General features: G+C 36.6%; 1 pseudogene; it reads left to right on the forward strand.

Annotated features, from left to right (window-relative positions):
* Positions 1-3,615: 3,615 nt before the first annotated feature.
* On the forward strand, positions 3,616-13,139 carry LOC135216737 (polyubiquitin-C-like; annotated as a pseudogene).
* The last annotated feature ends 231 nt before the right edge of the window (positions 13,140-13,370 follow it).

Raw genomic sequence — 13,370 nt, forward strand, 5'->3', positions numbered from 1 at the left:
ATGAGATGACCAGTAAGTCTGTGTCAAAGTCACTCTACACTTCAGTCGGCCGAAAACTTTGTTGCCATATCGTATTCAAGTAATATTAAGTCATTGTTTCCTATATGTTATTTTGTCAGAGGGAGAGAGAGATCTGTCTATGCGATTGTTTATTTTCTCACTCGTCAAACTTACTCTGTTATGCTTTATTTCATATTTCCTTGCTCACCAATTTATTCTATACCTAAGATATTAAGAAATCAAGATATCTGTAGAAAGGAGAAATGCCCCCAGACATAAACCCTGACCACCGAAAGAGGCCCCTGGAGAGAATCTAAGCGGCTTATCCGTGAATTTTAAACGCGTGGAACTGTTTGAAATATTGGCAACAACACCAAAATGAGATGCCATGTTGATAGAAAATCTGATTCCGTTTCTTGTTATTGCATAAGAAAAAAACTTTATCAATCGTGAACCTATGTAAATGATTTAAAATTCTGTGTAACGGAAAAGATGATATTTGATATCTGTAATGGGAGAAATGGTTTTATCTCTGTGTTGTTGTTATAAATTTGGCAGATATGCGAAGATTAAACACACGTGGGAGGACTCAAACAGCCCCGCCAGAGAGGTCTGGTCTTTTTTTGAAATACTACATATAGGGGCCGAAGGAACGCTGCAAAGAACCTTGAGTAATGCTTACAGTTCACCGCATGAAGCCCACTGACGGAACTACCTCCCTACGGGGGAAGCAGAATTTTAAACGATTAAATACTTCTGTAGCATTGCGTTATCCATTCTGTTGGTTTTAGTTTTCTCCTAGTTTTTTTATAGCCATGTATTCCCCATCAGTATTTTAGATATTGTTCTAAAACTATATATATATATATATATATATATATATATATATATATATATATATATATATATATATATATATATATATAGAATTTAGAATGACAGTTTTAGGACAAATTCAGCATCTCTCTCTGTCTGTTCTTAAGGTCTATCTTTCGGACAGGATTACTTGAAGTGGTGTTCTTTTCCCAGGAAGGACAATATTGATTCAGACCATTGCTTGGAAATAGCCTTCTTGTCTATTTCCATGAGCATTATCTCCATAGTGGATTTCCATTTGCATCTTGAGTGTTTGGACCTAAAGCACTGGCGCGGACTATTCGCTTTGGAGAGCAAATGTATTCACACTTGGTGCGTCGTGGTGTTACGTCACAACCTCATAATCAGAAGTTTTTCATTCTTGTGACTACAAAACAGTGGAATGGTCAGTCTTCAGTCTGATGGATACTTTACTCACCAATTGTTGGAGTGTTAGGCTTATTCCATAAAATAGGTCTACAGCATTTGGCAGAATCTAACAATGCTATAACACTGAAGGCACACTATTTTTTTTCTTTTTATCTGAAGGCCTTAGCCTGTAAGTTGTAGCCTCTGTTTCCTATTTTGCTTTTAGTTCGTGTTCCCGAGGGTTCTGCTCTTTCTTCTGTTTTTTACATTCACTGTTATTTTGATGAATTTCAAATGTACTTCTCTTAGTGTTTAACAATAGGTACAAGCGAATTCTCACATGGCATGCAAGCCATATCCTTATTTCTTCTATTTTCATAGTCTCTAATTGCAGTTCTCTTTTAAGGTGGGCAGAAATTCTAATTAAGCCTCGAGGACAATTTCAACACAATTCTTTTCTTTATATTTTATTTTTCTTCTAGGCCTCTGCCCATTTTTATTTTTTTCGACAAGGAAGGACTGATTTCTGGTGTAGAAACATCTGTGCTCCTGCCGTTTGGAGCACTGTTTCAGTACTTTAAGCATGAAATATTGCCCCTGAATGCATTTTCTACTCTGCTCGTCGGAATGTCTTCTGTAGGCATGCTGCTTTGTGGTAAAACCCATGACACATTTTTAGACCATTTCGATCTTTTTTATGAAATGTTACTAAATTTCTGAATATGAAAGACAATGCCTACTTGAAAATAATTAATTGTGGGATCAGGTGAAGCAAAGAATCATTTTATAATGTTTAAAAAATGGGTTTAAACATACCAAAGGAATAATCATAAGAAAAATGCAAATAAATAACGAAACAAAGACGTTTGTACAGAAACGCCACGAAATTAAACAATATATAAAACGTGTCAGAGGGTTAAGCCTGGATTTACAAGGTCAGTTTAGGAACGGGTTTGATAATCCCCAAAGGGAAAGGACTTTTCTTGACAAATGAGGAAGAAATGTGACCTCCTTGATGTTAGGCCTACCATGTATTGACCCAGAAAACGGTAAACCTCTTCCTAATTAATGTATAAAGGCCCATTGCATTAAATTTCCACACTTATTGTTTAACTAATGTCAAAAAATATTTTTGTTTCTCAATTTTTAACGATTAATTTTGCTACTACCTTCTGCGTATTATTGTTTCTATTATTTTTTAGCATGGGTGTTCTATTCATTGGAGGCTTGTTTACCAAAATAACGACTTTGCTTTTCATTTTATTTTCTGATATATTTCTTAATACTACTACAACGATCATACTACCACTAATACGAATAATATTTCACTCCCCTTTTCACTGTCATGAAAATCTCTTCCTTTTATAAACCCCGGTCCATATTAAAATTCCGTATACCTAAATGTGGGGTTAATTGCTCCTCGTTTTCATATTTCCTCTTATATTTCTGTCGTCATACCATCTTTGCCTTGAAGGGACACCAAGAACCATACTTTCGCCCTTTACTATATTATTAAAAAGAATAAAAAATAATAACTCGTATTAAACATACTTTGTCATATAATTTCTGCATGAAAGTATTTTTCTTGTATGTAAAGAGTCAAGTGAAAAGGATTTCCCGATTTAGTTGACCACTTACTGTAAGTCTAGTTGTCCGTTATCTTCGATGGATGTTAATTAATGTGTTCTAGTACTTATTTTCATCATAAAATTGTACGATTTAGTTTTTTGTGAAATTTTACTTAGAATCAGAAATTGTACTTTTTCAGGCAATTATCACTATTCAGAAGTCATAAGCACGGTTGTCATTACATGACTTTTTAGCGAATGTGATGCTTATGGTATTTTTAATTTGAAGATTGTAGTTAAAAATAAAAACCTGGATACATATGTAATTTGTATCCCTGACATTGCTTTCAATTTCGGTCCTATTACGCTGAGAGAGAGAGAGAGAGAGAGAGAGAGAGAGAGAAGAGAGAGAGAGAGAGTCATTTCCTGGTATTACAAAGAAGCACTTAAGTTTGTCGCCAAATTTATTAAAGGACATACAAATGTTACTTTGAACATATGAAAATATGAATATTCGTCATTAACACGAACCGCTGTCACAAAAAAAAAATTCATTCGGACACCAACAGTGATGCAAGACTTCACAACTTGTGAATCACAAGACTTATCAGGAATTCTGAAGCTTCCACGCCATTCTGGATCTTTTTGGCTGCCTCGCACACCCTTGCTTCTTTGTTGATGACGTCGACATATGAAATCCATTGATTTTGGTGTATCCTGAATATTTCAAGGTACAACAAATATGCTATGCAACTCATAGTTCACTGCAATTGTTGTTGAAACTAGTGGTCACTGCTAAAGAAATGTTGAAAGGCAATTATCGCATATAAAATAAAAGAAACATCTGGCAAATCGATAAGTCTGCGCATGCGTACAAGTCACGTGATCAACCGCTATAAAGCGAGGTGATGCGGCTCAGCTGAGCAGTTGGTGTTGAAAACACAAAGTGTATCTATATCAGTGCATTCCGTAAAACTTGGTAGGTATCTGTGTTAGTGACTCTTTGTTTCTTTGTTTTGCAAATTCTGAACATGAAATCGTGAACACGAAAGTATTAGGCCTATGATAGTTTTACATTTTGCTTTGGTGACTGGTTGATTTCGTATTACCTATGTTTACCCGTTTAATTTAGGTTCGTTTTGACCTGGTTTTTTAATGTCTGAAATAGGCGACTGCTTCTTAAGTGTATATAAGAGATTGCCCATTGTTTTATTAGTAAGATTGAAGGTTGTAGTATATTGCCGTCAATTTCGGTGTTTCATAAGGTAGTTTGTATATTTGCTTCCAATTTCGGTCGCTGGGCCGAAAGTTGGTTCTTCGACGTGACGTAGGTGTCTGCCATTTTTAATTTTGTTTAACGCTGAAGAAGAGGCCAGTGAAGATTCGTCAAGTTCACTTGTCAGGGGTGTTCTTGTTCATCGTTCACGTCAAAATACGAATGGGCTATTAGAATTTTTAATCAAGAGTGGCCGTAACTGATTCGTGCGTCGTAGAATGCAGACTATTTTTTGATTTTATGTTCTGTGACGAACAATCGGGATTAACCGGACGACTTTCTACAGTTAGGTATACTAATTTACGTGAAGACGACAACTCAGTGTGAACCGAGAGGTAACAATCTAAGCTAGTAGATTGGTTCTCCAATTCATGGAAGTGTTGAGTGATGTGAAAGTGTTGTCATTATCAGTTTCGTCACGTTACAACATCTCGTTAAGAAAACAAGGTCGTGATCCAACTGTGTAACTAGCCTTCATGTAGGCGTAGATTATTAAGAAAGAGAGATCGTACTAAAGTGTACTTAGCCTAAGTCTAGCCTTCACGGAGGCATAAAGACTGAAAATACAAGGAGGAAGTACCTATTTGTCATTAAATCTCAAAACTGAAAGCTCCACTTATTCTAGAGCAAAGTTTTAAATTAGGTCTGTGCTTTCCTCACTTCCCCAATATTTCAGATTGTCGCCATTGACTTTTTTTTCGGGAAACAAATTTAAGGTCAATGTAAAACCGCTGTGCGGCCTGGTAACCACCTATACGTTAGCGCGACCATTTTCCCGAAATATTAGCACTTCCTATTAGCTAAGGTAAGAAAGAGGTCAGTCATAAGCCATAACCTCCGTGGAAGCGACACCTCGAGGCCTCTACCTTCTCCTCCCAAGTAAGAAATTAAGGCCATTATTTCCGATTAAACAGAAGTTAATGAAAGTATAGTCAGGCGCATTACTTAAGAACCTCCATGACGCTTTCGAAATTTTTACAACTAACATAAGGGGAACACTGCCTTGGATCCATCGTACTTTGGTGGATCAGCCTTTTTAACTATTTAAATGGTGAAACAAGAATATAATTGAAATGGTGAAACAAGAATACAATTAATTCTGAGCACACCATTTAAAAGATTAAATGAAAGTATAGTCAGGCGCATTACTTATGAACCTCCATGACGCTTTCGAAATTTTTACAACTAACATAAGGGGAACACCGCCTTGGATCCATCGTACTTTGGTGGATCAGCCTTTTTAACTATTATTTAAATGGTGAAACAAGAATATAATTGAAATGGTGAAACAAGAATACAATTAATTCTGAGCACACCATTTAAAAGATTAAAGTTTCGTCAACATGTGATATATGAAAGCGCCGTACGAACTAAATTAAGCATGTGAGGTCTTCGTAAAATGTTTTCAAGGCAGTTTTTAAATCTAATATGGCGTCCACCTCCGGTCCCTTTCGTAACCGGCATGGCTCTCACGTCCTTCCCAGCCTTAATTTGAACAGTACTAGCGTATATAATGTAACTTTTTAATCAAGATTGCAGATGTAAGCAGCACAATTAAACATTGTCGCCTATATTAGTGAAAGTATTCAACTTCTTATTCCCGGGGTCATGGTTTGAACTGAAATTAATTTTTACCTAGTAATCGGTAGTTTTATCCTTACTGCCATCACAACTGAAACTCCAGTGCTTATTTGATTGTAATTATACACATTTTGGTCTTAATTCTGTCTTAATTCACACCAAATTGCACTTTAACTACATTAAAGAGTTTGTTGACAGCGAAGTCTTCCTGGTTCCTAAGCACTCGCACCACAACAGGGTTTTGCCGTAAACAAACTGTTACATATTTCAAGTGAAATTTTGCAGTGAATTATGAACGATATGTGTGTAATTACAATCAAATTAACACTGAAGTTTCAGTCGGGATGGCAGTAAGGATGAAATCACAGATTACAATGTAGAAAATGCATTTCAGTTCAAACTATGACCCCAGGAATCCGGGAAAAAGACTAATTATAATACATTTACTAGTACCTATAGGCAACAAGATTTTTTGTGATTATTAAAACTACAATCTTTAGTAATATCAGTAAACTGCATATAGTATATATATATGCAAGTATTAGAACAAATGAGCCCTGGGAAGGACGTGGCCGCGATTGTAGAACTGAATTGCACTGGCAACCCTACTAGGCCATTTGGGATTAACAACTGCCTTGAACACTTATTTTACGAATACTTCACATGCTTATTTTACTATGTATGGCAGTTTCATATATCTCATTTTGTTGACAAAACTTCAATCTTTTGACAGGTATGCTTAAATATTGAATTATATTGTTTCACCAATGAAAAGTCAAATGAGTTGTCTATTTTCCGATCAGTGGGCGTACAAGCGGTGTTGTACCCTAGTATTGTCACTTCAAAATCGGGTGCATTTGTGTTGTAGGCTGTGTTCGCGGGCCGGAACACTTTTAACGTTTCATTGGGCATTTGTCAAGGACAGAACTTGAAAGTCTGTCAGTCTGTTCTCTACTTTTTTGAATTCGAATTAAGTTTAGATATTAAGGCAGACTTGTACAAAAAATTGGCAGACCGTATAAGAACCTAGACTAACCTAGTGTAATTCAGTTAGTTGTAGTAGCCTAATGCAGGATAGATTAAGTTTAACTAGACAATAGGTATACATTTGAAATGGTTTTGCCTAATTTTTTATATTGGTTGTTGGGCCTAATACTAATTGGAATTGCAAATATGCACTATACCATATTAGATTTTTTAAGGTATATGTAAGTAATAGTGTGGTATTTCCTTGTTTATACTTATTCTTAAGGAATTTGGTTGTTTATTAAGAATTTACTGTTATTTTGGTTAATCTTGTCAGTTGAATGAAAGTAACCTAACCTCCAGGAGCAAGTACTGAACAGTTAAGTAAATTTGATCCTCCAATCCCTAGTGGCTTTTTTTATTCGCTTGACTATTTTTTGCAGTCTGTGCAGAGTTGTTGCATAGAAATAGCTCATTTTCTCACCTTTTTATAAGGTTTTTAGCATAATAGTTCATGGTATATTAATGAAAACTGAATGCTAGTATAGGTGAAGTGGTTGTGCAAGTGTTTCATTGATAATTTTTTAAATCCAGTTTGTAGCCTTAATCAATACAACAATATTGCCTATAACACTTGTGCATTGATTTTTTTAAAAATTATTATATGAGTTGCTCCTGTGCAGTGATACAGTACATATTGGTTGACATGATTTAATGTATATGGTAATTGAGACACTTATTATGAAATTTGTATACCTATTGTGGTGGTGTGTTCCTATGATGTGGGTTTACCTAGTGCATTAGCAGAAGATATATTAAGTTGATAAGGGTTGGATCCCTAAACTTGCTCTCAAGACTATTCCTTCATTAGTATTCTGAGGTGCAGCCAATTATTGTGTGTAAGGTAACTGTATATTTCTTGGCCAGAAGCTGAAAACTTTTTTAATTAATAGATGTGTATTAAATAAATTAAATCCTTGCTTTATGCATCTTTGAGAATGGATTTTAAGGTTTGGCAATGGAACAATTTAAAAGCAGAATTCTTTTTACATATTCAGTAATTCAAAACTATTTATATATATGTATAGTACATAATTTTTTCCACTTTAGCTGGTGGTTGAAAATTGCAGGTTTGTTTATATACTTACAAACAAAATCATAAAACTATAATATATCCAGAAATTAGACTAGTTTAAGTTAATGTTTGCTTGGTCATTATCTGTCTCAAGAAGATGAAAGCCCAAAACAGGATATGGATAAAAGAAAGTATACGGACCAGTTTATGATTAGAGAAGTTTTTTTTTTTTTTTTACCAAAGAAAAATACAAATTTTAATGTTGGAGGTGGCTGGAGTCTTTACAAAAAATAACCAATATCATAACATAGTATAGTGGAAAAGCACTCCTATAATATTATATGAAGACATTACAATATGCTTTACCACAGATCAGTTGATCAGGAAATGGAACATGTGAAGATAGTAACCCAATATTGAATTTATTGCAGTGTGATTGTTAGATATGATTTAGTATGCAATAGATCTAGTTTTAGTGTGCAATAGGCTAGCATACACTAATTAATTTATAATTGATTATTTATTAGAAAAGCCAGTTTGGACATTACCCTGCAAAACTACCTGGCTTGTCCTATATTTTAAATCTTTACCATGCACTTAAACAATGCATAACATTTGTGCATATTTTTTTTCTTTGTTAGGGTGTGTTGAACAAGGTATTCAATACATTTGGAACAAAAGTATTCATAGGTTTGGCCTTCAGTTGGCTGAAGAATGCAACCCTAGGCCCTGCTCACACTAGCAGACACTGCCCGATGGGCAAACACTGTTCCCAACCTGTTACACTATACTGACTGACTAAGTATGTAGCCAGAACAATGGAATTGTCTGATTACATTGCTTCAGAAGTGAGAGAAAATATAAATAGCTGGAAGTGCCTGACAGGCAAGTCTGTCTGTGCGGACAGGCCATAAGAGATGCACGTAGTAAGGAAATAAGGTTTGGAAAACAAAAGGGGTGATATACTTAACCTAAAGAGCCAAGCTAAAAAAGAAAACTCAGCCTACTGGGTTGAAAAAAAAAACCCAAAAAAACAACAACTTCAATGAAAAGAGTTCGATATGCAAACGGTGTAAGAAAAAAAAAAAAAATCTCCCACCTTTCACGAGGGACAGAACATCCCACTGAACGTTCCCACCTGAAGTCAGGGTCACAACTAACTTCAGTTGCTTACTGCGTTAATCTGTCAATCTATTTGGAGTTGGTTACTGCGTTAATCTGAGTCAATCTATTTGGAGTAACCATGTTAATCTAAGAGAGTCTATCTTGAGGTGCCTACTGCCTTAATCTGAGCCAGTCTAAAAGTTTCCATTGGTGAATTTCTGGCCAATAGAAGTAATGGAACCTCTTTACTGCCTGATTCCCCCAAGTCGATGGCATGAAATGTTGATGCTCGCCATGAGTGCATCCATCCATTAAGGGTTAAGAATTGGTGTTTTCAAAGTCTAAAGCGGGGTCATATATTTGATAAAAGATTGAGTGTTGCTTTAGTGCAAATATTGCTGTATAAATATATTCTTGAATGTAGGAGCATTTTGTTTGAAGTTATTCTTTGAGATTTCTTATGCTTTAATTTTATTGAAAGTATTACTAGTGCACTTGGAAAATTACTTTTAAAAGTGGGAATTTATATCCTGATAGTTAAGTAGGCAGGGAGATCTTAACGTCAAGTTATATTAGTGAAACTTGTAAACTTGTAGCAGTTACAAAACTAAAGGACAGAAATATAAATGTTGCAGGATGTCTTGACTGGATCCTTCTGGCTGATTTAAATTGTACTGTTTTGTGCCATCTATAAACACACTACAGTATGTACAGTATTGTACTCGTAAGCATTATCCACAAGATTCTCTTAAGTATTGATAATCCTGACGTACAGTAAAATTTAAGGTTCTGACATTTTTTTTTTGGGGGGGGGGGATTTGTTGTCACATATATTCACTGATTTGTGTGCTATACTTTTATAATTTGCATATTGACAATTAGTGTAATATTGTGTATTGCTGATGCCCAGGTCATGGGTGAAGAACAGTAGTTGCGTAGAACTTTTTGCAATAGTAATTTGCTTAAGATCACTTGGTTAATAATTAACCCAGTTCAGAGTTTGTATGGGTTAAATTTCCGTTTTTGTACACTGCACAGAAGCAAGCAAGCGTTTAAATGTGTGTATAGTTATAAACAAATAAAAACTTAGTTTTAAATGTAAGGACAGCAAAAAAAATTAAAGGGAATTAAAGTGATCTTTCTTTTGCAGGTGCAGTATGCAGATCTTTGTGAAGACCCTTACTGGGAAGACCATCACACTTGAAGTTGAACCTTCTGACACGATTGAGAATGTGAAAGCAAAGATCCAGGACAAAGAAGGTATTCCACCTGATCAGCAGAGGTTGATCTTTGCAGGCAAGCAGCTTGAAGATGGTCGCACATTGTCCGATTACAATATTCAAAAGGAATCTACCCTACACTTGGTTCTTAGGCTGAGAGGAGGTATGCAGATCTTTGTGAAGACCCTTACAGGAAAGACAATCACCTTGGAAGTAGAACCTTCAGACACAATTGAAAATGTGAAAGCCAAGATCCAAGATAAAGAAGGTATTCCTCCAGACCAACAGAGGTTGATCTTTGCTGGTAAGCAACTTGAAGATGGTCGCACGTTATCTGATTACAATATTCAGAAGGAAAGTACGCTTCACTTGGTTTTAAGGTTGAGAGGTGGTATGCAGATCTTCGTTAAGACCCTAACTGGAAAGACCATTACCCTTGAAGTAGAACCTTCAGACACCATTGAGAATGTAAAAGCAAAGATCCAGGACAAGAAGGTATTCCTCCAGATCAGCAGAGGTTGATCTTTGCTGGTAAGCAACTTGAAGATGGTCGCACATTGTCTGACTACAATATTCAGAAGGAAAGTACGCTTCACTTGGTTCTAAGGTTGAGAGGTGGTATGCAGATCTTCGTTAAGACCCTAACTGGAAAGACCATTACCCTTGAGGTTGAACCTTCAGACACCATTGAGAATGTTAAAGCAAAGATCCAGGACAAAGAAGGTATTCCTCCAGATCAGCAGAGGTTGATCTTTGCTGGTAAGCAACTTGAAGATGGTCGCACATTGTCTGACTACAATATTCAGAAGGAAAGTACGCACCTTGGGTTCTAAGGTTGAGAGGTGGTATGAGATTCCGTTAAGACCCTAACTGGAAAAGAATTACCTATAGGTAGAAAACCATTCAGACACCATTGAGAATGTTAAAGCAAGATCCAGGACAAAAGAAGGTATCAGATCAGCAGAGGTTGGATCTAAAGCTGGTAAACACTTGAAGATGGTCGCACATTGTTCTGACTACAATATTCAGAAAAAAAAAAAAAAAAGGGAGAACTCTTCATTGGTTCTGAGGTTGAGAGGTGTTATGCCAGTCTTCGTAGACCATAATGGGAAAGACCATTACCCTTGAGGTAGAACCTTCAGACACCATTGCCAGGACTGTTAATTCCGCCAAAGATCAGGAAAAGAAGTGATTTGGCGTTTGTCCTCCATTGATCAGCCAGAGGTGATCTTTGCTGCGTTAGCACTTGAAGATGGTCGCACATTGTCTGACTAACAATATTCAGAAGGAAAGTAAAAGCTTCACTTGGTTCTTTGAGGTTGAGAGTGGTATGCAGATCTCCTTGAATTAAAGAGCGGCCTGACTGAAAGACATTACCAACTGAGGTAGAACCTTCAAAGACTTCATTCCATGAGAATGTTTAAAGCAAAAGATCCTCAGGACAAAGAAGGTATTCTCGGCAAGATCAGCAGCGGTTGATCTTTGCTGTAAGCAAACTTGGAAAAGAGACTGGCGCACATCATGTCTGAAACTACAAACCTATTCAGAGATATACGCTTCAGATTAGTCTCAACAAGGAAAATTTAAGATGGTGATATGCAGATCTTCGTTAAGACCCTAACTGGAAAGACCATTACCCTTGAGGTAGAACCTTCAGACACCATTGAGAATGTTAAAGCAAAGATCCAGGACAAAGAAGGTATTCCTCCAGATCAGCAGAGGTTGATCTTTGCTGGTAAGCAACTTGAAGATGGTCGCACATTGTCTGACTACAATATTCAGAAGGAAAGTACGCTTCACTTGGTTCTAAGGTTGAGAGGTGGTATGCAGATCTTCGTTAAGACCCTAACTGGAAAGACCATTACCCTTGAAGTAGAACCTTCAGACACCATTGAGAATGTAAAAGCAAAGATTCAGGACAAGGAAGGTATTCCTCCAGATCAGCAGAGGTTGATCTTTGCTGGTAAGCAACTAGAAGATGGTCGCACATTGTCTGACTACAATATTCAGAAGGAAAGTACGCTTCACTTGGTTCTGAGGTTGAGAGGTGGTATGCAGATCTTCGTTAAGACCCTAACTGGAAAGACCATTACCCTTGAAGTAGAACCTTCTGACACCATTGAGAATGTAAAAGCAAAGATTCAGGACAAGGAAGGTATTCCTCCAGATCAGCAGAGGTTGATCTTTGCTGGTAAGCAACTTGAAGATGGTCGCACGTTATCTGACTACAATATTCAGAAGGAAAGTACGCTTCACTTGGTTCTAAGGTTGAGAGGTGGTATGCAGATCTTCGTTAAGACCCTAACTGGAAAGACCATTACCCTTGAAGTAGAACCTTCAGACACCATTGAGAATGTGAAAGCAAAGATTCAGGACAAGGAAGGTATTCCTCCAGATCAGCAGAGGTTGATCTTTGCTGGTAAGCAACTAGAAGATGGTCGCACATTGTCTGACTACAATATCCAAAAGGAATCTACTCTTCACTTGGTTCTGAGGTTGAGAGGTGGTATGCAGATCTTCGTTAAGACCCTAACTGGAAAGACCATTACCCTTGAAGTAGAACCTTCTGACACCATTGAGAATGTGAAAGCAAAGATTCAGGACAAGGAAGGTATTCCTCCAGATCAGCAGAGGTTGATCTTTGCTGGTAAACAACTTGAAGATGGTCGTACATTGTCCGATTACAATATTCAGAAGGAGAGTACCCTGCATTTAGTTCTCAGGTTAAGAGGTGGTATGCAGATTTTTGTGAAGACTTTAACTGGTAAGACAATTACACTGGAAGTTGAACCCTCAGACACCATTGAGAATGTAAAAGCAAAGATTCAGGACAAAGAGGGCATTCCTCCAGACCAGCAGAGGTTGATCTTTGCTGGTAAGCAGCTTGAAGATGGTCGCACCCTATCAGACTACAATATCCAAAAGGAATCTACTCTTCACTTGGTTCTTAGGTTGAGAGGTGGCCAGTAAATTTACCAAAGATAAACTTTGATTTCATGGTAATTCATTATAACAATTTATTCCTGTGAAATGCATCTGAATTTATTTTATTTCTTTGCACATGAATACTATTATTTTTTACTTTTTTATGAGATGAATACCAAATAAAAGATTATTTATTCTAAGGGCGGTTTTTATTCAGCCTTCTTGAATCGCATGCAGTATTTATTATAGACAAAGTAACATGGCAGTTTTAGCCAAGTCCAACAATAAAGGTATTCTAGAATTGACTGTATATGGATAAGTATTCTAGAATTATTGACTATATGGATAAAGATTTTAATTTCAAATATAAATTGGTTGTTGGAATTATTACAAGGGGATGGCTGGTCAAGCCTCAGGAGTGTCCCCTCATT

Source organism: Macrobrachium nipponense, chromosome 6, assembly GCF_015104395.2.
Source record: "Macrobrachium nipponense isolate FS-2020 chromosome 6, ASM1510439v2, whole genome shotgun sequence".
Taxonomy (NCBI): Eukaryota; Metazoa; Arthropoda; class Malacostraca; order Decapoda; family Palaemonidae; genus Macrobrachium; species Macrobrachium nipponense.